The sequence below is a fragment of the Diachasma alloeum genome, unplaced genomic scaffold (assembly GCF_001412515.2).
Source record: "Diachasma alloeum isolate Michigan unplaced genomic scaffold, Dall2.0 Dall_scaffold_00288, whole genome shotgun sequence".
Lineage (NCBI taxonomy): Eukaryota > Metazoa > Arthropoda > Insecta > Hymenoptera > Braconidae > Diachasma > Diachasma alloeum.
The window spans coordinates 2172456-2196802 of NW_021680427.1; the positions used below are offsets into that span (position 1 = coordinate 2172456).

The following is a 24347-nucleotide window of genomic DNA, read 5'->3' on the forward strand; positions in this document are numbered from 1 at the left end:
CCCCCCCCCATTGAATACAAAACAATAATTATCCGTTCGCCATTCATAACTACTCGAACCTCTTAAACATTCCGAGATAATCAGCATCGTATTTTCAACTGACTCTAGTGCTCTGGTGAAGTGACAACAGAATCACAATTGACAATTTTTTTTCTTCAGATATTAACCCAAATTTTGATAAACGAATAAATTTAAAAATGCATCTTCTTCCGCATTTTTCATAATTAAGGAGCGAAAATTTCAAATCTCATTCAAAAAATATTTCGAAAAAAAAAAACGTTGGGGATTTTTGTCAAGTAGATTTTTCGCGTCAGAAAAATTCGATTCTCTACTTTTGACTGGCAGGAGACAATTACGACCTTAACTGTTAGAAAATTCCTCTCGAAGTTTCTAGTGAAAAAGTTTGTATTTTTTCACAACGACAAAGTTACATGACATTCCTGCATATTTCTTCATTGACGAGTGAGTTAATTTCTTGAATATTCAAGTAATTCTCGATTTTCAGGTCCACACGATACTGAAAAACCTCGAAAATTTTGAAAGTTGAGGCAACAACTTTTCTGAATTCTCAATCTATTGAAAATTAAATTGTATGTGATGTTCAATTTTCACGATGCGTTTAAGAATTCATGCGTTCATTGAAAAATCAATGATTCTTTAACATGAAAAACCCAATTTTTTTGAATTTTCAAGATGAACGAAAAACTTAATGAACGCTTTCATTTGAAATTGAATGAAACCTCACAATATCGAGAATTCAGATGACACTGTGACTGAAATTTCAAGAAATTTCCAACAATGTACAAAATCATAGTCCTAAGGAACAATCGCACGGAAAATAGTATTTTTTCATTTTTTCCCTGGAAAAACGAAAAAAAAAAATTCCGGGGTGAACCGCCCCTTAAGCGATAGATCACTCAATAAAAAAAATGCTTTCAATTTGACGAACAAGGGTCTCAATCAGAAAATTATCTCTCCCCCCCCCCTCCATTAAATAAAAAGCACTACTTACCTATACTCCATTCATAATTACTCGAACCTCTTAAACATTCAGAGATAACCAAAATCGTCTTTTCAATTCCCTCTAGTGCTCCGGTAAAGTGACGACAGTTTCCTCCTACCCAAAATTGCCAAGGAAGAATCGTCACAGCGGGCGGATAAAAAATCGTGTGCGTTGGAAAACAAAAACAAACGGAAAATATCGTTGAGGCGGAATTAAACAAAAGGCAACAGCAGCAATGGAAACATGAAGACCATTGAGGATCTTTCATCCAATCATCTGAACTCTACATTCAACATCCATAAATGACGTAAGTACCTTTTGACATTCGGAATGAAAAAACGAAAGTAGTGGTAACCTGTATGTGTGCGCCTCTGTGAATGCAGGTCGAGAGTGAGATGTGTGTGACGTAACAAACGATCGTCAATTTGGATCGTAGTCTCGGGGATTTTGCGGGATTTAATCCTATCTCATAACATCAGTCTCGTTTGGCTCCAAATTAATGCTAAACTGTTGAAATGTTGTGATTAAAATAGGGGGAAAAAACATACTTGAGGCAATTAAAATGTGGTATCGTTCAACGGGAGGCCGGAATATTTTTAGGTACAATCTTCTGATCTACTGTTTTTTTTTAGAATAAATTTGTTAGCGGTTACAGGAGTTTTATTCCACTCAGATAAAATCATTTTTGGTCTGGGACAAAAAAATTTCGGTAGTCAAGTGCCAGATGCAGATGAGTCTGGATTGACTCGATTGCGAGATTATTTTGGAGAGGTCTAGACAAATTCATAGAAATTCCTGGTTGTAGGAACATTCTGGTGGGTTGAAAACAAATCGTTTGACGTTTCTTTCTTGGGATTTTTACTGGATTCTGAGATTTTTACGCATTATTCAGTTGTAAAAAATCAAAGAATAAGTTCATTTTTACGACTAGCTGAAATTTTAAGTGTTTTTTTTATGATGAATGTTCTCATTTTAATAAGGAATGATGTATTAAAGAGAGGTTCTCCTCGGGAAAAGAACTTTTTCTTTTTTCGAGGAAAAAAAATAGAAAATAGTGTTTATTGCGTGATTTTTCCTCAGGAATCCGATTTTGTAGGTCAAATTTGTCTCCGACCGCTAAAAATTAAAGCTTAAAAATTTTTTGAATCGAAAAATCAACTTGAAAAAATCCTCAATGTAGAGTTGAAAAAAAATAGTTTTTTGAATATGAACACAAATTTTTGTTCGTTAATTATGAAAAATAGGGGAGATGCATTTGTAAGTTTATTGGTCAACCAAAAAAAGTTGTTGTTTTCAATGGATCAATGGATTTTTATGAGTATCAATTAGAATGAGTGAATTTGTATACCAAGAATGCAAAATTAATGGAACCGAGGAAGTGCGCTGGCGATATCTGGATTATTGAGAGGAGTCCTCTCAAGTATAGTGTGGTAAAAGACTAGGTACATGCATGAGGATCACTAAACATAGAGTTAGCATTGATAAAAGAAGCTTATACATAATACTTGGGCAGTTTTTTTTTTTCTTGAGATAATAGAAATTTTGATAAACGAATAAATTTCAAAATTTATCTTCTCCCGCATTTTTTATAATTAACGAGTAGAAATTTGTGATCATATTCAAAAAACTATAAAAAAATATATATATTGGGAATTATTGTCGAGTTGACTTTTCGATTAAAACAAATTGAAGTTCCTAATTTTAAGTGGCTGGAGACGGAGGAAAATCAGTCGGAAAATGGTATTTAAAAAATTTTTTGTTCTGGAAAAACGAAAAAATGTTGTTCCCAGGGTGAATCTTGTCTTAATGAGTTGCAGGGAATTGTAAACGTCTGCATCGCGATGTCACAATGCATTATGACATGACAATGCGGGTGTTTGTTTGATTGGCTGCAACTTCTCAGTTTTCAATCATTTTTCAAAATAAAAAAATTCATTTTCTATATTTTTAATCCAATTTTCGTATTTCAAAAATTTATTCAATGAGGGCAAATGGGCCAAAGTGGACACTACTTTCTTAAAAATATGAATAGTTCATTAAATCATTAATGAAATAGAATAATTTTGGTTCCAATGGAAAATAAAATAATTCGAAATCTTGTTATTGAAAAATAAAATATTCCATTGATTTTCTGTTCAAATGATATGGAAATCAATAAAATACTTGATTTTTCAGTTCAGTTATTCTGTGAAAATTCATAAAAATCGGGAAAATTCAGGGAAAAATTGAAAGTCCATGTCATTTTGTTTCTGAATATTCATATTCCACTGAAAATTTAATCAAGTTGTGAAATTTCCATTTCACTCCCACTGAAAACTCTTGAATTTCCGTGAATTCTACTTAAAACTTGAAATTCCATATTCATTTGTTAGTGATGCCGCGAGACATTTCACGAGACATCACAAGACAATACTTTGGATTTTTGGTCTCCTCTCAATCTTGAAATACGCACTATCGACTCCTTTCGTGATCAGCCTGAGACAATTTATCTCACGTCGGTTTCCAGTTTTTCGCTTTTTTAAACGTAGAAAACCGAGACGAGACAAACCGACACAAAAACCGACATTTTACATTAAAAAACATAAAAAACTTGAGGCCGAGACGAGATAAATTGACTTGGAGTTATCACGAGAGGAGTCGATACTGCGCATTTCGAGACTGAGACGAGAGCAAAGATTTCCATGTTCACTGAGACCGAGTTCATCTCTCCCAAGTTTTGTCTCGTAAAGTGTCTCGCCACATTACTACATTTTTTCCCTAAATACGATTCAATGTCACTCCCATGAGATTTACTATAATATTTTCCACGAAGTTTCAAGAAATTTCTACCAGTGTAGCACGTCACCCCGACGTGATTTTATAATTTTTTTACATTTTGTGGTTTGTCGCCTCTACTGGACCCCTCGTATCTTGTTCTGGTCCCTTCGAACCCCGAATTGACCGCATCATTATTCAAACCAATCCCGCAGACAAAGGTCCATTCAATCCGGCCAAGATTTAACACCCGGTGTAGGGAGACAAATTATCGAACCTAGAGCAAAAAGAAAACCTCAGATAAAACAAATACACGACAACTCGCGTGTAATAAATCACTCAGGATAATGATCATTAAGAATTTATAAAATAAGAATGATAAAACAAAAGTGGTTGAAAAAAAGTAGAATTGAAAAGAGATCGTGGGAGAATGTTAAATAAACAAATATTCAGTGCGAATGGCAGTTAGCCAGAGTGAAAGCACAAGAACCGATCTATTTCTCACGACACGTGACGCCCGTCTCTCCACAGCGGGTATTATATATATTACGTTTATTCGTCGAATGATTGCACGGAGAAAAAAATAAATTTGGAGTCGAGGATATTGCTCGTGGAATTGAGGATATTGAAGCATTTTATTTCAACACTCGGAAAATTGAAACCAGATGCTGCGGTCAGGTCTTGGAGAATAAATATCTTCATTTGGAGCCCTTTCACGCACGAAAAAATTTAATAGAAAAACCTATCGAATTCGTTAGGAAATTCTATTGAATTTCTATTAAACTTTCTAGTTTTTGGCTGATTCTATTGACATGTTCAATAGAAACAATTCAATAGAAACAGTTAACAGAATTCGATTTTTCTATTTAACTTATTCTTTTCATATATTTTCTATAAAATTTGCTCGACTCAAATTTTCCAAGTTTTTTTCATTCTTTTTTTCTTTTTTTCTCATCGAGAAAATCAAACGAAAAAACTTAGAAAATTTGAGCCGAGGAAATTCTTTTGGAAATATCTCAATAGAATAAGTTATATAGAAAAAAGTGTTCTTATAGAGAAAAATGAAAGTTACGAAAAAGGTCATTCCGAAAATTTTCCCGGAAGTAATGAAAGACATTTCACAATTTCTGACGATGATTTTTTTCGCGTAGAATCTCGACCAGTGGAATCGTTGCATATGACGTTATATTGTATAGCCTATTAGCACATCCACGCCAAATCAACAGGAAAACAAAGTCGATGCTGGGGATTTTTGTCTCAATTTATGTCTGAAAAGACGACGATTAGTCAAAAATGTTGAAAAAAAAAGATCCTACGCTCGTGTCGCTGAACACATCATTAATCGAATATTTCTATTGAAATGAGTGTAAAGATGCGATATTTTAAATTCGATATTACAAAGTAAAAACTTGAAAATTAGAATTAACTTATATTAATCATGATAATTACTATTTTTTAATAAATAATCGACCATAAACCTGGATTGTCAAATGTCTCTACGCTCGCTCATTTATCCCCATGCACGTTTGACACATGACCCTATCCTCGTCTCGTGATTTGAACAATAAACTGAGAAAAAAATTCTCTAATATCTGAAACATATTTTCTTAAAACAAGTAAATTTTCTTCAATTGCTTAATTCTCTCAGGCATCTCAACTCACATGACCCGAGAAAGGCCTCATGCTTTAAAATATTCTTGTACTCAAGTATGATTTTGTCGCAATAAATGAACTTACTTAAATCGCGTAGAAGAATCGTCAATCTTCTAGTCTTTATTGTTTTCATGATTTTTTCGTTATGCTCTTGCAATATTGCAATATGTAAAATATTCATGACGTAACGCGGAACGTTTAAGCGGACTTCGGTACTTTATGCAAAATTTCAGCCCGCTAGGCCCAATACCGATCGGACTGAAAACATTGAATCCTTCTATTGTTTGCAATAAACCTATGGAGATGAAGCTGAAACTAGAAAAAGATTCGACAGCAGAAGATTTGTCTTAAGTGAATCTAGGGGGTACAAATGTTTTTATGTCACACTGTGCGATAAGTCAAGTTTAAAGCACGCTGCGCTAATATATTATTAAGTAATGTACAAACGCTTTTGCACCTAAAATACATTTGTACATGTGATTATTTGACTCTCCTGCACTTAAATATCCCCTAAATGGAATTTTCCGCTGACGAATATTCTGCTAGTTTCAGCTTCATCCTATCGAGAAATACACTATAATTTTGAAGCTTTTATGGCATAATAAGTGATTAATAGAATGCTGAATGTCAACCGATGAAAATGCAGCATCCGCCATTTTGCGGTGGAGTGGAGTAAAATTATTGAGGAATTCTCGGTTATTTCTATTCAGTCGCATGACAACTTGAAGGAAAATTTTGTTATCTAGAAAAGATGAAAGTGCAGTCGATGTGCCGAGCATATTAACAATCCGCATCAAGAAGTGTAACAATCCGGTCTCGAGGTCTCCGCAGGATAATATCAACTTGGGCGTCATCCACACGGATATAATCATTAAAAAAAATTATGAGTTTGCAGGTGGTTAAACAGGAAAATTTAATTTCACGATTTTTCAAAATATTTTTTAGAAATAGGTATCTCTCAATTCAACAAAGACAGAATACTTTTTGTAAAGAATACTTTTATAATTGTTTTTATTGCTTTACAACCTAATTTTTTTGCGAAAATTTTGCCCTCTCTTTTAAATTCTGAAATAGCGCCCAAAATTAAAATCAATTAGACGCGAATTCACCGCCGATCGTTTGCTCGTTTAAATTCCCTTTTTTCTTCTCTCCATGAGAATTCAAAACGACCAAGGAATCCGTTGAAGGTGGAATAATGAACGGTGGGAGTGCAGTCGATGTCCCGAGCATAATAACAATCTCCATGAAAAAGTGTAACAATTCGGTCTCGAGGTCTCCGTAGGTCAATATCAACCTGGGCTTCCTACATTCAGATATAATCGTAAAAAAAATTATTATAATCTATCAAGTGCTTAAACAAAAAATGTCAATTTGACACTGAGAAAAAAAATTCCACCAATCAAATTGGACTCGCAGAATTATTTGATTAGCAGAATTATATTTTTTCCCAGTGCACGATGTCTAAAAATGTTTTTCTAAAAAATTTCATAATGCAACAAAAAAAACAAAACGTTTGTCAAGAACATCCGTATAAATTTTTCTTTGTTCTGTAAAAAATTTTCAAACAAATTTTGCCCTTTCTCTGAAATTCTAAAATAGCACCCTAAACTGATATCAATTAATCGCGAATTCGTCTCAAATTGTTTTCCCGTTTGAATTCTCATTTTTTTTTCTCTCCATGAGAATTCAAAAAGACCAAGGAATCAGTTGAAGGTGGAATAATGAACGGTGGGAGTGCAGTCGATGTGCCGAGCATAATAACAATCCCCGTGAAGAAGTGTAACAATCCGGTCTCGAGGTCTCCGTAGGTTAATATCAACCTGGGCCTCATACACACGGATATAATCGTGCGCCTGGATCAATTCCAGAGCACTTTCATTTCTCTCTGTTCTCTGACACAATCCCCCCGTCGTTTTACCTCGGCATATCCAGCTCCGTGTGCCTTCAGTTCTGTTACACTTTCCTCTGTGTCTCCTAAAACGGTATGCAGTGCCTCCGCTGTGAGCAAGGCGCTGCAGATAAAGAAAGGTAGTACTCTCGTTTTCGATGTATATCCCTTGCCTCGGGATTTATAAAGGAATGCATGCGTAATCGTAGCGTTCGTGACCGCGGGTTTATCAATTTTTTTTCGACTTGATATTGTTACATTTCCGCCTTTTGCATCGAGAAATGAAAATTAAAGAAAGTTGAACGGGCATTCGCTTTTCGAATGGTTTCATATTTGATGGATGAGGAAATTGTTGTGGGAAGGGAAAGGAACTATTTTCGTTTAGGTATTTTTTTCAGCCCGACGATGACGAAGCAGTGCTTTAATTGATTCAATCATTCGGAGCAGTGAAAAAATAATGAACAATTTTTGGATCGGCTGAACGATACTTCTGAGTTAACAATCAAGATCGCTTGGATAAACTAAAGAATAAAATTTTTAATTTTTTAATTTATAGGCTATAATGATAATTAATTGATTGATAATTGATTGATTGGTTTTCTTCGAAAATTGAAGTCTTTCATAGAAAATATGATATTTCTGTTTGTTAACAATTTCTGCCTTTCATGGGCGTGATCAATGTACATTTTTAGAGGTGACTCGATTGAAAGAACATTTCGTACAAAACATCTTTTTCATAAACTGTTTACAAAATGAACAGAGCAACCGCTGAATAAACTTAATTTATAGAATGTAAATTTTTTTATGAAGTCAACGACTTCAGGTGATGTTTGCAAAACAATTTTTATTTGCTATGATTTTCCTGCAGCAAAATCGATAATTTTGTTATGATACTTTGAATTTTTTTCCAAATGATAACATACAATCGCATTTGCTCATTCAAAAGGTACATGTTGGCCAAATTTTTGTGAATTAAGTCATAAATTCATGAACTCTTTATAAACTAGCTTCATTCAAATAACATTCTCAAATTATCTAGTATAAAAAATATTTTTTCATAAACCGTTTAAAAAATAAAGAGAGCAACCACTGAATAAACTTAATTTTAAAAATGTAATTTTTTTAATGAATTCAACGACTTCAGTTGATGTTTGCAAAACAATTTAAATTTGTTATTATTTTCCTGCAGCAAAATCGATAATTTTGTTGTGAATTTTTTTCCAAATGATAACATAAAATCGCATTTATTCATTCAAATAACATTCTCAAATTATGCGTGCAATTCTTATTGAATTGCAATAAATATTCCATCTAGTATAAAAATATGTTTTAATAAACCGTTTGAAAAATAAAGAGAGCAACCACTGAATAAACTCAATTTTAAAAATGTAAATTTTTTTATGAAGTCAACGACTTCAGTTGATGTTTGCAAAACAATTTTTATTTATTATGATTTTCCTGCAGCAAAATCGATAATTTTGTTGTGAATTTTTTTCCAAATGATACCATAAAATCGCATTTGTTCATTCAAATTTCGTCACGACTGACTTCGTACCGGGACAATAAGTCATCCTAGAAACATTAAAATAAAGGCAAATGACTTGACTGTGAAATTTACTTTCATTTCAAGGCTAGCAGTGGTGAACAGTTTCGAGCGACAAAAAAGTTACACTTGAATAGATCGAGGGCAATTCACAAGCTAATAATACAATTCGATATTGTTACGATTATTTTGATTTATTTTGTTGGATACTAATAACTGATCTAATCTCCCAGACGCTTTCACGCGTAGCACAATCCAGGGGCTAATTATTATTTAGATATACAGGTGGATTTCCTTCCGCTTTTAGAACTCTCTACTTCCTCGAGTTTACACTGGCCTCTTCGGAGCATTCTGTAAGAGCATTCCCTGGTTTATACAATAGTTGTTTGCTTATGTGGTTTTTATTTCTCGGTATTACGAGTCTTTTTTTAATGCAGCACTTTGTTGGACTCGTGTTTCGGATTCGATTTGTTTTTTAACTTTACTTTCACGATGAAGTGAAAACTACGGTTACTATGCCAGTGATAACGTATTCAACGCCGGTCAACCTGGAATCAGCAAAGTAGGACGTCTGGATCGTGGGTTTTTGTCTTCAATTTTCATCGATGATCACAGGGAAAATAACTCTCAACTAACCTGATGAAACGGACACGGAGAGATATGTTCGTATGTAATACCACACTGAGAGAAAAATCTGAAGTTTAATTTACAATAAGAAAATAGTTGAGGCATTTTGGTGAACGATACGATTTTTTTTTGTATGCGGCACATAACATTATAGTAACTTCACAAGCGTAATTTTTGCAAATCAAAATGCAGTTAAACTAACCAAAGTTCAAAAGTAACCACGACAAATCTATCGTGAGCAGAACTATAAAATAGTTGCAATGACTACATTCCATTGTAGTAATTACTTCTCCGGCCATAGTTACCGTAACTCATGAAAAATTGTTGAGGACTTTTTGACTATAATTCGATGGTGATGGAATATAGTCAGAAGAATTATATTTTTCTCTCAGTGCACAAGAGCTTCAAAATTCTCGGGGATTTCCCGATAGGTTCGTTTGTACACGGAGAGAAATTTTTGATAAAAATCATCCTACCGTTCTATAAAAGTGTATCATGAGTCATCGCTTCCTCATTTCTATCCCGAAATTTAATACAAATTAATGTATGATGATCAAATTTTATTCTACGTAAGAGAAATTTTATCCTGACGCATAGTCAATTTTAACCTTTCAGTCCAATAATTTTTATGTAGATAACAACGAAAATTCTAGAACGATTGGTAAATTTTACAGTAATTTTTACTCTTTGGCACGGCAGTTTTAATTTTTATCAGGAAAAAATTCCTCTAACGTAGAATAAAATTTGATCATCATATATTAATTTTTTCATCACGCTGTGCCGAAAAGTGAACTTTTCGGCACGCTCCGCGTGCACTGATAGAATGATTCATTTATTCCAAACGAGATTCGTTAACTATTAACAAATGGTAGAGTTGAATATGACCAAATGAATATTCGTTAATAGTTAACGAATGGTTCACTTGAATGGCGAAAGTCAAGTCAAACAAGGCTTCTCAAATATGCATTCGTTAACTATTAACGAATGAACATTTGGTGGGACCGAATAGACCCTAACCTTCAACCAAAATCCATTCGTTAATAATAACTAATCCGTTCTATCAGTGTGCCTAAAAGTCCAATTTCCGCCACATTGTGATGAAAAATATTGTTCGTAACTCGTGAAAAAATGTTTTTTAGCTCATGGATTATATCACTCGCCTTCGGCTTGTGATATAAACCTCCCACTCGCCAAAAAACACTTTTTTGCACTCGTTACGAAATATACTATTACTAAGTTTGGGGATAGAAATGAGGAGACGATGACGATACACTTTTATAGAACGGTAGGATTATTTTTATCAAAAATTTCTCTCCGTGTATGCAGGAATCACGTATGAAAAAATCGTATAGAAATTTTCTATACGGATTGCGTATAGAATTTCTATAGGATTTTCGTATATGATATTCGAATATTTCTATACGGATATTTTTTGTACAAATTATTTCTATACGATTTCTAGAGGTTTGATCCTATACGACCTACTGCCACATGTACAGAAACATTTCGTATGGAGTTGCGACATTTCTCTACATTTTTCTCTAGAGCGTATAGACATCTTTCGTATGAAAAGAAAAATTTATGTAAAAATTTATGTGCAGAAATAATTCGTAAAGAAAATATTCCTATAGAAATATCCGAATATCATATACGGAAATCCTACTTTTATCGGATTAGTAAATGTTGATATGTATAATAGAATGTTCATCAAAATTTGAAAGATTATTTTTATAACCAAATGATCAAGTAACAAATACTCACTTTGAGATTATTCGAAGAACTTTGAGATACCGATTCTTCCTACTGCTGATTTTCTGCATTCATCAGATGAGTGTATGTCAATTAATTATCGTCATAATCTTAAATTGTAGCTCATTTAATGGTTGAAAACGTTTATTCAGGGGTTTTTAATGTAGAGAGCGAAAAGGTAACTCCGTGTGTGAAAAAACATCGAGCAATTTCGTCTCATTATCCTTAAGCGTGTTATTATTATTACATGAATGGAACAGAAGCGTTTCGACACGTTCATTAAAATTTTTGAGATTGACTTTTATAGCTAAATAATCGAGTGGTGAAGTAGCAAAGAGGAATTTCGTGGACAGATTAGTTATTACAAAACATGCAAACATCTAAGAAAGCTAATGAATTATTTATGAAGTCTTTGTTTGTGCAGTGAAGTTAAATCCAGAAAAGAGGGTCATGATTAAAATAATTTTTTTTATATTTGAAACGAGGAAATTGAAACATTTTTTTCACCATTTTCTTGAAGTGGAGCAGTACAATTGTTGAATTTTATCATTTTTTTAAAATCAAAATTTCAGTTTTCGAAAATATCTCGAAATCTGAAGAAAGAATAAAAATTTCCCTGATTGTCTTTTTTTTAGACAAAGGCAAGATCTATTACGGGGAGACCCCACTGAAATTTCGAAATCGTTCCTGTCCCCATCTATCGTGCTGATAGATTTACTACTCCAGTTTTACGGTAAAAAATGAGGAAAATTAGGTTTTGATTTTTTTATTAATCATCAGAAATGGGCTTTAGAGGAATAAAATCGTTAATAGTGTCCTCATGGCGCAATTTTCAATCGATTGGCTCAAATTTTGATTCACACTTTCATAATATGCACACGAACATAACTGAATGAGTTTTTTGATTATTTTTCTCACTCAGATTTCAGCCAATCAGAGCGCAGTATTTGAGGCTGTCAAACAGTTTTATTTCGGAAATATCTAACAAAGTTCCGACGGAAATTCACTAGTAGCTTTTCAAATGTTTCTCATCTTTCAACGCATTTCACGTTTAATATTCTGTGTGACAGGTAAACAAAAAAGTGGGTTGTAAATTTATGGCTGTGTTAATGTATCCGGATGCTGGTCACTGCACTCTACTTGGCCTAAATTCAAGTGGAAAAATAATCCATCAAATACCACTAGTGCTTCAAAAATATCCGATTAATTTTAAGGAAAAAATTCCAAAAACTCAGGAAATAATTTTCAGTAGTAATACCAGTAGTATTACTACTGAAAATTTTTATTTCCTGAGTTTTTGGAATTTTTTTCTTAAAATTGGCTGAGGTGAACAATTGGAAGTCGGAATTTTTTCCGATGTTCCGAATCATTTATTCAGTATGTAATGAGAAAAATGATGGAAAAATCTGAAAAAATTCACACTTCAACGATTCACTATGTAGAGAAAATAACTTCTTGAACAAAGTCTGAGTGCTTTTTGTGTCAAGATATTTTGGATTTGAGACGCCAAAATTATTGAATACTAAGGGGGCTACGCCTCCTCCTCGCTCCGCTCGCCAACTTCGATATGACTCACATATAATCCCCATATGACCTCCATGATCTCTATTCTGACCCTTGTAACCCTTATTTGTGGAAATCTACATGAAAAGGGCCCACTTTGTCGGTTTTGAGTTACGTATATGCCGATAATCTTAGTGAGATTCCCCACATTTTGAGCCCAAAATTAACACAATGGTATGAAAAATGACGTCGGTATAGAAGATCAAAAAATCAGTTTAACATTGGTTTAAATGGAAGGTGTGAACACAAAAACGTGAATATCTCGCAAAGTAAATGCGACAAAGTGGGGCCTTTTCACATGGACTTTTACTCTTATTTGAACTCCTAATCTGACTCTTATGACCCTTATTTAGACCATTATTCTGACCCTCATGACCCTTATTTTTTCCCTTGTGACCCTTAACTTTAGAGTCTTGACTTCGAGTACCAAATTTTCATCACCAGAAGTCGATTTGGATTTTCATAATATAGAGAGAAATTGATTCAACTAGCCTCAATTTGAGAAATCACTACTTTCTTGTCATAAACAATTTATCCTCATCTTTAGGACAACTACAAAATCTACTGACTAAAGTTTTATTTTTCTCAGTGTAAGATATTTTCTTCTTGTCAATTTTCGAGTCATGAGTTTCTTGCCACAAGTTTCTTGAAACGCACCTATAAAATAATTTTTCAGTGTAGTAAACCTATCAGCACGTTAATTAAAGGCCTCTGCAATGTTGAAATTTCCTTCCATTTCCAGACATCCAGATAAGAGTAATTCAAATCGATTAATTTTATTTTACGACTGCATTGTACACGGAATAAAAATAAAAAATAACTAGATCATTCAAAGTTCAATTGTGATTATAAATAACCCTGAACACTCGCACTTACCAAACTATAGCTATAATTAATCTCATTCTCTTATTCATAACATTGCCTAATATCGACTCGCGATTATGCCAACATTTTTCCCATGAAGTGAAGTGTTAAAAAAAATGACACGGATTTATCACTGCGAACTTCAAGGGCATGATTAGCATACTTCCGAGGTATATGATATATGAAGGATGGTAACCTTGCTGCAAGAACTATTGAAACACTGCTGACGGTATTGAGTGGTATTCGTTGAGCAGAAATTACTCTCTCATTGACAATACTTCTCTGAATGGAGGACCACTATTTCCACTTTGGGAATTTTTTTCCTGCAGGTGTCGCCCGATCTTTCATTGAATTCGTGGATACAGTCGGCAGTTGGCCGTTGATTCCCAAGTGTAGAATGATTTGAGTGAAAGACGTCACACGTGTATTCAAAAGTTGAATTTCAATTCATAACGGTGTTTACGTATTTCGTGGACGGAGGAATTTGCAATTCAGAGTTTAACCACGTGGACAGTGCCTGATGTACCTCACGTTGGCCATTTAATCCTCGAGAATATTTGAGTAATGAGAAGAATATTTTAGGGTTGATCGTGGGGCAAACACCTTTGAACCCTCGAATTTATGAATGATGAAAATAACTGTTGAGAGATTCATTAAATTATTGTTTCGGCCGTTATTTATTCCGTTAAAATCACTAGTTCCGGTTATTCTTCTCGTTCCAATGCTCCATCCAAATATTAAAGTCTCAAAGGAAAATAAATAACCCCAGAAAATATGAGGAAATTACATAACGTTTAGAATGCTCAAGGCATTCCTTCAGGTGCATTTATTCAACAGTATAGGAACAGAAACAACAGAATTATGACAAAAAATTAAATTTTAACTATTTCATCCAAACGAAAAAAATATATATTGAAACTTGGTAATAGCTATCTCACCAAAAAACCAATGTGGTACACTTTCCTCATATTTTGTGGGGTTATTCGTTTTCAATTGAGATTTTCATATTTGGATGAAGCATTGGACCGAGGAGAATGGCCGGAACTAGTCATTTTAGAGGAACTACCGAGAGTCTTTTAATATATGATAGGGTAAAAAAATGAGGATTCCAAAGGTTTAAACAAATTGAATTATTTATTTACCAACAACGAATGTTTAAAAGAATTATAATTCTGTGTAAAATGTTATTTGAGTGACGCTAAATATTTATCATTTTGTTCAATTCTTTCTCATATAATTGAATTGACAAATTTGGTCACACGGAGAGAAATATTCGATAAAATTACGTATCTTTTCCGTAATTCCGGAGCGAAATGTGGTTGTAGGAAATTTTACGGAACTGTTACGGAAATTTTCCAGAGCGTTGCGTAATTTTTATCTAAATTTCCTATGAAAAATTCCGATACCGCCACTGGAATTTTCTGAATCGATTCCGTAATCGGTGAGTGAATTGTGAGTTCCGTAATTTTTACTGGATATTTCTCTCCGTGCATTAAAAATTGGTTGAATCTATAATGTGGTTTGTACCAAACTGTAAAAGATAGTTGGCTATCCTTAATATTCCAGTTTTCATTGAAAACCCGAGTAAATTGGAGAATTTTCGTGTTCCAGCTGCTCAAAAATTAGTAATTTCAGGGCATTTTCGCTTGAATGTGAAATTTCATTATTTTTTTCACAAACTCCAATTCAACGATTTTCTCTTGAAAATTACTAGTCAACTATCCATAGGGTATCAATTGTTCTCAAACCGTGTAAATTTTCTACTCAATCTCAGTATTCTGCTATGCGTTCATGTCCCGCGGCAAGATAGATTTTATGAAATTTTTCCATATATCATACTGATAGAATGTTTCATTTATTTCAAACGAGATTCGTTAAATATTAATGAATGAACATTTGGGGAGACCGAATGATCCTTGCCAGGGATAGCCAAATTTGTAATATTTTATTACGGTTAAATATTGTAGCCATCAATTAGATAACATCACTCAAATTGTTTGAGTACTTAAGTATCTTCAATTCAAGTATTCAAATTTTCAACTATTCTATCAATCAATAATTTAGGTAGGAAGATTGATGATTATTTGTGCAATCGAAAATCGCCTTTCAAGAAATTTGAATTATTCATTTAGCAGTAAGTTTACAGTTTCATATTAACAAATTTTAAACACATCATTATTCGTAAAAAAATCAGATTATTAATGTTATATTATTTGAAAAATTGAATCAGCATATTTTAAACCTTAATTAATGGAAGGGTCAAATTCTTGTAATATTACAGAAATTTAATATTGATGGGGATCCCTGATCCTAGCCTCCAATCAAATCCATTCGTTAACAACAAGTAGGGGAGGGTGTGCCTGTACCGCCCACCTAAGGGGAAATGCCAGTTTTATATTTTATATTTCAACTTGAGTATAAAAAACGTATTTGTGAGACTTCTTTAACTATTGGATTCGCTATTCTCGAAGTGTAGACGCCTAATTCGCCTTAGAATCCACAAAATTGATTGAAAATAAAAGAGAGACCCTATTGAGCGGTACTTCCCGCCGTCGGGTAATACCGCTCGGCACGATTCCAATGCCGCTCATAGGGTTTTGCGTGTATCGCTCGCGCCGTAACCTAACCTGTACTCGAGTGCTGTCGAGCAACTACGTGGCCGATCCTATGAGCGGTATTACCCGCTCCGCTCGGCGTCAACAAAATTGTTGATAATTATTGACATGAGTGGAGTTTTGAGTTCGAATTGGTCTCAAATTATGCGTGAAAGTACCACGAATCGAATAACCACAGTTTAATATGATAATTCAGCGTTTGAAACTATCAAAAACCTTAATTAAAAGTCCACAAATTTTGCACTGTAAAGACCTCAAAACTTCGTTACGTGTTTTTTCATATGTCAAGTGGTAAATAAAGTGAAATTTTTCCGACAATCACATGCTATCATCAAATTCTTCATGATCAGGAACAGAAAGAAATTTTCAAGTTGATGGTTGTGGAGAAAATCGGGTGAGCGGTATTACTCGCTGAGCGGTACAGGCACACCCTCCCCTAATCCTTCCTATCAGTGCATAACTTCGAAATTGACAGTTACCAGTTGACCTCTTAATCAAATAATTTTCCAGTTTTCTTCCATAACCTTGAAAATAGTATGAAATTAATTCCATTCCATTTCATTTAGATTGCTCCTCTAGTACAATGACGCAATACGGTCCATTTCACCCCACCCACCTTTATCTACACTCATCATATTGATATTTCGTCAAATTCGTCATTGTTCAGGTCTTCGACTCGCACGTGAGTCACAGAGACTGAGAGATATTTATTTGTTTGCTACTCCATCCACTTCAAATATCCAAAGTGAACGAGGTAATTATTATAATGAGGTGTATTATTATAATTCGACGACCACTTCGATTGAATCAAAAAAATTCCCATCATGGACATGACCCACGGTTTCCGTCAGCAATCATCACCCACAAAAAAGGGAATCAACTTGATTGGAAACCAATTTCATCGAATTATTTCAATTAACGCCTCAAGTGTCATTGATGATTCTACTGTTACGAAACCTCCTGTCAAACCTCAAGGAAGATTTTCCTCGATTCATCGCATGTAATTCGCTCGGTTCATCCAACAGAAATGTTGCTGAGGTGGTTTAAGTCTGCAGTTACTTCGACACGAGCATGTCGCAGGTGTAGATGCTGCACAGGGATCGACTAGAACTGCACTGATAGAAAGGATTAGTTATTGTTAACAAATAGATTTTGTTAGAGACTACTGTCTATTCGGTCTTACCAAATGGTCATTCTTTAATTGTTAACAAATGCATATTTTTGGAGCCTTGATTCAACTTTTTAAATTAATAATGCATAAGAATTCGTGTAATGTGTAATGTTCACCGTCAAACTTTTCATTTACGGAAAGAAAAGTTTAACCAGAAAAAAAACGTAAAAATTACGCTTCGAAGCGTAATCAGCGAGCGAAGTAAAATTCAATAAAAAGTGTGAGTCGGAACTGAAACTGTACGAATCGTCACGTAAATTCTACGATTTGTTCCGTAAAAATTAATTTGGTTTCGTTATTGACAACAAAAAAAATTGTGATTTTTTGTCATTTTCCATTGATATCACAATAAAAACAAATTTTGTACCATAATTGATTGAAAAGTTATTTGTTTCTATTGTCATTTTCATTTCTCATTAGTATCGCAAAGAACATTTGGTATTACTATTCATTACGAAAAACATCATAATTAAATTTTTTTCATTAACCATTGCTACACTGAGAGAAAAATTTTCTAATATGTAGACCATATTTACTTGACAGAAGTAAATTATTTTCAATGGTTTAAATCTCAAAATGTTTACGGCTCACGGAACTCCAATGAATTCTCATTTATCACTATCGTTGCGCATTATTATATCATGAATATATTACATATCGATTTGAGTGAGTTCTTTTTCGACGAAATCATACTTGAATACAAGATCATTTTAAGGCATGAGACCCTTCTCGGACCACGTGAGTTGAGAAGCCTGAGAGAACTAAACAATTCGGTAGCGAAGTGGTAGAACGGTTTAAATCAACTTATCTACAAGGGGTTTTTCAGAAATATTTCCGAATCTAAGGGAGATAGCGAAATTTTCATAATTACATTCATTATAGCTCTCAATCGGCTCTACAAAAAAGGTTATAACAAAAATTTTGCTATCTCCTTTAGATTCCGAGATATTCATTAAAATCTGATCAATAGTCAAAACTGACTTGTACCGTTTTACCACTTCGCTACTGAATTGAAGAAAAATTACTTGTCTCAAGGAAATACATTTCAGATATTCAAATTTTTTCTTCCCAATGTATGACAATTGAATATTAATAATTGAAATTCATATTATTAATTAAGAATCTATATTATTAATTAATATTTAATTAGTCCTCACGTGAAAAAAATCAATCTCAATAAACTGCCCAAAAAATACCAAAACCACAATAAAACATTAACGATCAAAGCAACGATAAAAGAAATGATTTTGACATTTTCTCGCCGTAAAAAATTACCCTGGAAATGTGTCGATTGAGTCGAGGAATCTCCTCACGCAACTGACCTTTAACATCCCCTACTTGATGATGAGCTAACGAAGCCATTAAACACATCTCAATCTCCTTCAGTAGAAAATTCCCATGCAGCATCAGCCACGTACTTGATACGGATCAGCGGCCGATGTGGCCGCAGTTACGATTCGCAGATCTTGCAATAGTGAATTAGTCATAATATCCCAGAAAATAAATTCTGCATTTCCAAATAATTGGACAATTGTTCCGAATTAATCCCCGAACTGATGTATCGAGAGGCAAAAATTGAGTCGATTGGGTCATCAGCTGTTGATTGAATTACGAACATTCCAGGGTTATTGCAAAATCAAGTGCCCTGAAGCTGCCGTACTGTTCCTATCTGCCAATTAATTGAATTCTAACGAAGCTACTCCGTTCAAGTCCAATATAACCAGGGGATCGAACATCTAAAATTGGATCTTAAATTCCCTGGAGCGAATTCGACATCATTCAGGGACGAAATCACAAGCGAGGTGGAATAACCCAACGATAAATGAGACAAAAACGAGCTCTAAGGCAATTTAAAAAATAAATAAGGCACGTATGTGCTGTACACAACTTTAATATGTCTTCAAGGTCAATATATACAGTCGATCGAGGGGATATTCGACGGTCGAGTTGTGACATTCTCATTGCACAAGATCACCACATTTCAAACTATGCGTTTTCAAATTGCATTATGAGGAATATTTCGTGTGGCAATGACTCGGAATTTATGCTTCATTCTTCGTTTATTCATTGAAACATTGACTGTATAAATTTTATGACAGGAATAACTTTGGTTTAATTGTTACAGATGAAATTGAAAGATGAAAGAAAATGACGAAGAATAATAAATATAAGAATTGCTAATTGATTATTTTCAATAAATTAACGATGAATTCAGTAGCGAAGTGGTAAACCGGTACACGGAGAGAAATATTCAAGAAAAATTACGGAACATTTCACGTAATCCGCAAGCGAGAATCGTTTTCAGTGAATTTCTATAGGAATATAAGAGAATAAATCTGAAACGTTCAGTAAATTTTCGGGTTTGTCACCGAAAAAATACGAAGAAGTCACGTAATTTTTTTGGAAGTTGTAAAATCTAACAGAAACTTCAAGACTTATTATGCCTCAGAACATGAAAATTCTTCGGCGTCGGACGGATGAGTAATTTTGACGGAACAGATCGTAGAATTTACGTGACGATTGACACTTTTTATTGAATTTTACTTCGCTCCCAGATTACGTTTCGAAACGTAATTTTTACGTCTTTTTCTGGTAATTTTTATTGAATATTTCTCTCCGTGTATAAGTCGATTTTGACTATTGGCCAGTTTTCAATAAATATCTCGGAATATACGGGAAATAGCGAAATTGTTGTAATTTCCTTTTTTGCAGCTCTCAATTTGCTCTACAAAAACGGCTATGACAACTATTTTGCTATTTCCCTTAGATTTTGAGATATTCATTGAAAACTGGGTAATAGTCAAAATCGACTTATACCGGTTTACCACTTCACTACTGAATTATTATCTTTGAATAATTCTTCAAGACGGTTCAGCTAATTTCCGAAAACTTGATGATCTGTGTTTCAATTTGCACTCATATAATTATTTTTCGTATCCACTTAGATCACGGTCGTAGGGAAATGACAGTAAAATATTTGAGGATCGAATTGGGACATTGCCAATACAATAGTTCATTTATTTATTTTTCATTCTCTGATTACTCATACAAATATTGAATGCATAGATTTTATTACAGGAATAATGTTGGTTAAATTGTTACTGATAAAATTGAAAGATGAAAGAAAATGATGAAGAGCAGTAAAAATAAAAATTGATAATTAATCAATTTTGAATAAATTAATGGTGATTTATTATTGTTATCTTTGAATAATTATTCAAGTCATTTCAGTAAAGTTCCAAAAACTGAGTGATCTCCAATGTTTCACTACTGCATGCATTTGTGGATAATTTTTCGTGTCCACTTGAATCTCGCAGACAGTGGAATTATGCCATTTCCATTGCACAAGATCACCGGATTTCAAACTATGCGTTTTCAAATTGCATTATGAGGAATATTGAGTGTGGCAATGCCTCGGAATTTATGCTTCATTCTTCGTTTATTCATCGAAACGTTGACTGTATAAATTTTATGACAGGAATAACTTTGGTTTAATTGTTACAGATGAAATTAAAAGATGAAAGAAAATGACGAAGAATAATAAATGTAAGAATTGCTAATTTATGAATTTGGAATAAGTTAATAACGATTTATTATTGTTATCTTTAAATAATTATTCAAAATAATTCAGCAAGTTTCTAAAAATTTAATGATCTCTAATGTTTGCACTTCATACATTCATCATGTAATGATTTTTCGTGTCCACTTGAATCACAGCAAAAGGGGAATATTCGAGGATCGAATTGGGACATTCCTATTACAATAAATCATCGCACTCCAAACTATTCATTTTCAAAATGTGATATTTCAAATTGAAGTATTTCATTTATTTTTGCTCACTCTTCGTTGATTCATCGAAGCATTGAATGTATAAATTTGATTACACCAACAATATTTTTCAAATTATTACAGATAAAATTAAAAGATGGAAGAACATGATAAATACTTAATGTAAGAATCGCTAATTAATGAATTTTGAATAAATTAATAACGATAAATTATTGTTTCTGTGAATAATTATTCAAATCACGTCAGTAAATTTCCAAAAACTGCATGATCTCCACTGTTTCACACTTCATGCACTCATAAATCGCAGATAAAATTATTAAGTAGTGAACGGAAATGGCAATGAATGATAAACAAAATAATTGCTAATAAATCAATGTCGAATAAATTAATAATGATTGATCATTATCATCATTAAAATATTATTGGAAACATTTCAGTAAGTTTGCGAGTAAATTTCCAAAAACTGAATAATCCACAATGTTTTACTACTGCATGCACTCGTGAATAATTTTTCGTGTCCATTTGAATCACAGTCAGAGAGGAATATTCGAGGATCGAATTGAATCATTCAGATTACAATAGATCATCACATTCTAAACTATTCATTTTCAAAATGTGATATTTCAAACTGAAATATTTCATTCATTTGTTGTTCATACGATCCAGGTTTTTTTTTTCAAATTGTTAGAGGTAAAATTAAAAGATGGAAGACAGCGACAAAGAATAATTAATATAAAAATTGCTAATTAATGAATTTTGAATAAATTAATTACGATTACTAATTATTAAAATTACTTCAGTAAATTTCCAAAAACTGCATGATCTCTTATGTCTAATGTATCACACTTCATGCACTCATAAATCGCAGATAAAATTAAATAGTGAAAGCAAATGGCAATGAATGATAAACAAAATAATTGATAATAAATCAATGTTGAATAAATTAATGATGATTGATCATTATCATCATTAAAATATTATTGGAAACATTTCAGTAAGTTTGCAAGTAAATTTACAAAGTCGAATAATCCACAATGTTTCACCGCTTCATGCACTTGGAAATAATTTTTCGTGTCCACTTGAATCACCTCCATACCTGATAAAATAACCTTACAACCAGTTCACATCCTGGCAGTTCAATCTAGACCAAACGATTTAGTGAGACAGATATAGAGAAATAATAATAGCCCCTCGAGCAGGATCAAGCCACACGAATGCCCGTTAGCGCGATGCAGATGGTGAATGAAATAAAAAATGAAAAAAGGGAGTTAAATGTATTAAATGCACTTTCCATGGAGTTTAGCATTGAGTGGTTTGTGAAGGCTCACGTGGAGCTGCGCGTGATGTCGTGGGAGGCCTTTTGAAAGGGTACAATCTGGTCCTGTTTTTGATATCAGAAATTCTATTATCATGCGGTTATTCATAAACTTGTGAATGCTGTTTGAAAGTATTTATTGGTGAAAAATCGAATTATTACGACTGATCAATTCCGAATGCACTCCACTAGGTGAACAGATGATGGATGCATTGTTGCACAAGATGATTGTGATCGTAAAACAATAGAATGGTCGATTAAATTAATTTTATTAGGTATTTGCCGATGTTGTGGGACTGTTTATTGAATTATTCATGTTATGACGTGAAATGTTTGATGTGAAATTAATTCAGATTGTGATTTAAGGATATCCAAGTTTCTTTTACAGACCACACTAAAGATTTATCCATTTTCAAACATCAAATTTGTCAATTCAAATTAAATTTTGCACAGAATTATTATTTTTTTAAATATTCATTGTTTATAAATGAATAACTGAAATTGTTTAAAATTTCGGAAACCTCATTTCTTTGGGTATGAAATCAATTTCTCGTAAAATTGGAATGCGACTACATTTGTTATGATTCCGAACAAAGGATCCTTATGGTGAAAGTTGAAATTTGTTAATTATTCAATTAATTTTCCCACAAAAATAATCTTTTCATTTTGTTTTCAAAGCTTTGAAATGGCTTTTAACGGTTCAATGACGAGATTCAAACTCAGATTTGCAAAGATTGAATAATGAAATCATTGCAAATTGTCCGGAAACTTTGGGTCAAATAGTTCGGCTATAAAAGTAGAAAAGCATTTTACTGGAGAACCAAGTGGAAAATGGCACTTGTGTTACATATAGTATAGTTATTTTTGCCAATAAATTGGTAATCTGCTTCCGAATGGTTATTTTGTACATCATTTCCTTCTATCATTAAAACAAACATCATTAAAATAAACATTTTTAGCTATGATTGAGTCCATTTGAAGCATAATATTAACAGATATCCCCGGAATTTTCATTTTCAAAAAATACAATTTTTGCAAATTTTAAAATAAATTAAAATAAGGATTATTGCTATCGACTTCATCTTCGAACTCGGTCAAAAGGACATCCAAACATATTTTTTAAGCCATTATTCAATCAATTCAGAAAATTTTTTTTTAGTTATCGTGGAACAACCGATCTTCGAAAACAATTCGAAAATTTAAAAAACTAATCGATGAATTCAATTTTAATTGATGGCGATCGATAGGGCTCAACAATACCTATATTTGGAAATTAACGATTCAATTCTATCTATTCATTAGCGAACAATTGAAGAAAGACTTTGTTACATACGTACACACATACACACACATACACACACACGAGGTCTAAAAATTGCATTTTCGGACTTTTTGGCTCATACTAAGTCGACGTAAAGCAAAAAATCCAAAACTTAAATTTCAGCGATTACAAAGCTTCCATTTTTTTTTATTGTTTAAAGTGCTCAACTCTGAATTGAGTTATTTACACTGCCGCTTATTACAACAATATTGGATGTAAACCCTCGCGTATAACAGTTATTGGTTTAGCATATTTCATAGCATTATAATTTTTCGTCCTTCCAGCATAACATTTTTTTAAAAATAATTCTACACTTTTAAATAACATTCTTTAAGAAAACGAGATCGGCCGCGCGTGCTCCACACGCGCTTTCTCATCTTCTCACGTAGTGGCGCTTCGGTTTTTCAGCCTTACGCTTACGCTTATTCGAGATTTTCGAGATATATCGAGATTCATTTCCTTTCCCCTTTTTACGATAGGATTACATATCTG

General features: G+C 33.2%; 1 protein-coding gene across 3 annotated transcripts in view; it reads left to right on the forward strand.

Annotated features, from left to right (window-relative positions):
* LOC107038817 (venom metalloproteinase 3) overlaps positions 1-24347 on the forward strand; it is a 147749-nt gene that overhangs the window by 8168 nt on the left and 115234 nt on the right. For all 3 annotated transcript variants that reach the window (XM_015258110.1, XM_015258108.1, XM_015258111.2), the window contains exon 2: positions 1089-1310. The gene's annotated coding sequence lies outside the window, so the exon portion shown is untranslated. The remainder of the gene's footprint in view (positions 1-1088; positions 1311-24347) is intronic.